This window comes from Ipomoea triloba, chromosome 9 (genome assembly GCF_003576645.1).
Source record: "Ipomoea triloba cultivar NCNSP0323 chromosome 9, ASM357664v1".
NCBI classification, from domain to species: domain Eukaryota; kingdom Viridiplantae; phylum Streptophyta; class Magnoliopsida; order Solanales; family Convolvulaceae; genus Ipomoea; species Ipomoea triloba.
In genome coordinates, this window is record NC_044924.1 from 30484109 (window position 1) to 30488920 (window position 4812).

Sequence of the window (4812 nt, forward strand, 5' to 3'; positions counted from 1 at the left end):
ATTATTCTCTTTTGTACCAACACCTATTCAACGGTGTGTACACATAATATAGAGAATAGCGAGCTGAGCTATTTGCCTTCCTTAATTGCTTATTTTATTTATCAATTAATCAAGGCATTTCTTATGCCTAATTCTGGCCAGATTGAGCAATTATAAAGGCAATTGAGTTGTCGACAACATTTTCATAATTTTCTCCCATATCCATAATAATTATGGCAATTTCAAAATCAACCAGATGATAAACATTTCCCATCAATATTCAAATCTAGTCGTGTCGCATCCCAGTATTAATTATTTGGTGCACCACTGGGTATTTCGTCCTTTGACGAATGTCTCTTTTAGACATCATTGATAGAAATATCAATAGATATATATTTGGCAGGAATAAATAATCTACTGAACATTAAGTTCAGCCAATCTAGTATGTGGATTTTTGAAGATCTTTTCATTTTATGAAATTTTCTCGGCATTCAAATTTTCAAAAATAATTTGGGCACAAATCTCCCCCTAATGCCGTGAAAATGATCTTTATGCAGTCAGCGTATCAAATGATCTTTTATCATGGGCTCTAGGTTTTTATACAATACATGGATATTTATAATCAACATGTATACCTAGCTTTATTTAATAGCCCGTAGAGATACGCAATGATGTGATAATAAAATAGACTGCATATTAATAAAACACAGATTTGGGAAATGTACAATTTTTACCACGTACTAGATGTAAAGGGGAGTATTCATTTTATGCAGTATGTCAGATTTTGATTAAAACAGTAGTATATCAATCTTTATCTCCCCAATATATAATTTCTATTTAAGCATGCTTTATATGGGAGACTACTGTTTGACATATATACGATGTCCAATAATATTACTTCAAATCCGACATTTCAATATTTAGCGCAAAGTGACCCAATTGCTCATGTTATAATAATTTGGGTCTTTAAATCGCAACATCTTATATACTCAAGCGTATATGCAATCATATATATATATATATATATATATATATAATAGATAAAGCAAATACATAATTTAAAAGCAATAATTTAGCAAACCAAAGTGAAATAAGAAGTAAGGCATATATGATTTCATAAAGTGCCAAAATAGAATTAATCAAAATTAAAGCAATTAAAGTGAAAGTCACTTCACTTTTATAATAGGATGCCAGGCTAATCTATTTTCTCAATTTATGAGAAATCATTTTCATAATTATCATCACATATTCAGGATGATATAATTAGCCTTGCCAAATCTTAAAATCATTTAAATCAGTAAACTTTTAGTTTACAATAAGATTGGCTTCAATGGCATTCATTATAGTGCAATATAAACATGAGGAAAGACAGGGAATTTTCCAATACACATTTCTTCCCTGATATTGCCTTTATAATTCAGAGGAATTATCAATTCCTTTATTTTTATAGTCTCAACATGACATTCGTCATTACAAACATTCAAATTCAATAAATTTCTATGAGACTTTGTAGGGAACAATGCAATACAATAATTTTTAATAAATTTGTTCCTCCAGGCAATAATATATTGGCTCATTTAGAGCTTTCAATCATTTCATACTACCAAACATTGTAGTAACAAATTCCTCATTTTTAATGTGCAGAAACACTTTGCACTTTTAACCATTGTATGTGTGATTGCACAATCCACAACACATACGTTTTTCTCATTTTTCTTGATCCAATCAAGACTGATGATGTATTCATTTGCTTCTTCGAAGCATATATCCTACAAGGATTAGACATCACATTATTTATCCAATTTTCTCCATGGTATATTTGGAGATAGCATATGCCAAACAAGCATAATTATACAATTTTATCCCATAATTTTGATAAACATATCAAAATATCTTTCATTTATAACATATGGGATAAACTTTATGGCCGTTAGCATAATATTTATTATGCCAAATTTTATTTCATGATGATTCACATGGCCATAGCATAAGAGAGCAATTTGTGACACAAAATTAATTGTCACATAATATTCATAGCATTCACCATAAAAATGCTTATCACAATATTTCATATTTCAAATGCTCTCAAAATTAAATCAACTGGATGTAAATACATAGATCATATATACTCTTATCATGCCATAATAATATTTTACTAGTGCACATAATAATCATTTGCACATAACTAATATCATATGAAAATAAATGGCATGGATAATATTTTAAAATATGATAAGGTAAACCTATCGGAGTATGGTCATGATCTCCGATAATTTATTCCTTGCGATATACTCATACTTAGTTCTGTTCATTAATTCCTGGCTTGACTGGAAACCCATCAAAGCCTAAGTTCTCGTGAATACCTGATCAATCTGATAGAGAACCTGTGAACTAAACAAATCTTAAAATAATGTTAATAATAATAATATAATTAATAATAATAATTTTTTTTTATTTAAAATTGTGTGGGGGACGGCAGCATGTCCCCCACTTCTATTTTTTTATTTATTTATTAAATAATAGCAACGTGGGGGACAAAGTCCCCCACTTTAAGAGAAGTCACATGGGGTAGCCGTGCTACCCCATAAATCATTTTTTTTATTAATATAATAATAATAATAATAATACTAGTTATAAGGGAACTAGAAAACCATTTCATCTTCATTTGCTTCTGGACAAAAAAATGACCGGAGAGAGAGATGTCCACTGGTCACCTCTGGTGGCGTCGACCGGCAAGCGGCTAAGGCTGACGTCGTCTGATTCCGTTTCCCGTCGAAGAGCAACGACAGCCGACGACCATCCTCTTGTCGACGGCATCACATGAAGAAGACGGGAGGCGAGCATCGTCGTCGCAACAACAGATCGGAGGATGTTATCGTGGAGGTGACAGTGGTGTCGGCGGTAGTGGCATCGCGGTGGTGGCCGCGGCGGTGCAAGGTGCCGGCGTTGGATTGCCAAGACAGTGGTACGGAGGTGATGGTTTTGTGTGTTTTTATTTTATTTATTTTCATCTTTGATCTGGCCGGAAAAAATGGTGACCACCAGGAAAAATTGGTGTTCACCGGCGAATTGGATGGGTTTGGTTTCAGAGCACTTTCGTGCTGATAACGTGTTATAAAATATTAACAATAATTGTGATTTTACGAAGAATGAAGAACACTGAAATGGGGAAGGAGAAAGCACACTGCAATATTATTGATGTTTTCTGGAGTGGATGATTTACAGGGGAGTGATGGGGTATTTATATTACCCGGAAATGAATAAATAAATATATTGTATACTGTAGATGACCTCATGGCTGACATAGCATTGCTAGATTTGTTAAAGCCTGAAAAGGCTTAGCTGCCCCTATGGTCACGGGATCGAATCCTGTAGCTCCTAGCTTTTGTCTGCATCTTGAATTAGCTCTTCAACCATTATATACAACTAAATGTTCTCCAAGCATTCTTCAATAGTAGTAGCAACAAAATGGATTGAGTCTTGAGCTTTAAACAATAGGTCCAAGGTTCAAATCATAGCTTGGACATCCACCATTTTCTTTTTATTTCATAACAATTTGTAATATATTACTCCTAAAATTTTACAGAGTAATATTTAATATAAGGCAAAAACTTGTGTGAGATTAGGGTTGTGCATCGTACGGCTCGGATCGGTTCGGACGGGGAATTGACTACTCCGATCGGATTTCAGATTGACCATTTAAACATCCAATCCCCTTTTTTTTTTTTTATTAATCCTTATTGTCAGGGGCGCGGGGGGGGGGTCGGTTCGGTCGGATATCCGACAGTAGTTCGGATTTGTAATATATGCAAAAAACAATTGAAAATATATTAAGATTACTGAAAAACTATATATATATTTCAATATCATACTAAATACTAAACTTGCAAATACTAATTAGAAATTACTAGATACTAAGTACCAAGGTCTTACTATTACTAATTACTAGGTACCTAAGTACTAAGTAATTAAGTGCCAAGGACCTTGTAGTCCAGTGGCATCAAACCCTTCCCTTTATACGGGAGGTGGTGGGTTCGAGCCTCAGTGCCAGTCAATATTGACTCTTGTTACCTAAGTATTATTACATAATTAACTTGCAAATACAATTATACAAAACATTGACTCTTGTTACCTAAGTACTATTACATAATTAACTTGCAAATACAATTATACAAAACATTTGGAAATTGGCAGACAAAAATATTTAACTTGCAAATACAATTATACAAAACATTTGGAAATTTTTGGAAATTGGAAGAATTCACATTCACAGAATCACACACAGAAATGAAAGAAGCATTGAAGCCAACCTACTCCTCTTCCTGTAAAGAATTAGTAGTTGGCTACTTGGGGCTATACTCCTCTTCCTGTAAAGAATCACAGGAAGCATTTTTCCATATCAAATTTAAATTAAGGGCAAATTGCTACAATATGTATAGAGCAGCATACCAACTTAATTGGCAAATTGCTACAATATGTATAGAGCAGCATACCAACTTAATTCTTCTTTTCAGTTTATTGGTGGAAGCTTCATCATTGACATATAAAACTATAAAAGGGACAACCATACATAAGGCACTAAGGCAGCAACTCACAGAAGTTACCAAACCTTACTTACAGCCTTTATACTTACAGTGATCCAGTGCAATCAAGGCATCAAGGCAGCAACTAATAACATATAGTTACCAAGGCCTCAAAAATACCAACTGAGGTTAGTTACTTAGTCAAGTAATGTAAACATAAATACATAATTGACAAGTATGAAGTATTCAAGTAATGTAAATTGTAAAAAATAAAATTACAGGAATTGTAGCCAGTGTAGAACCAAGAGTC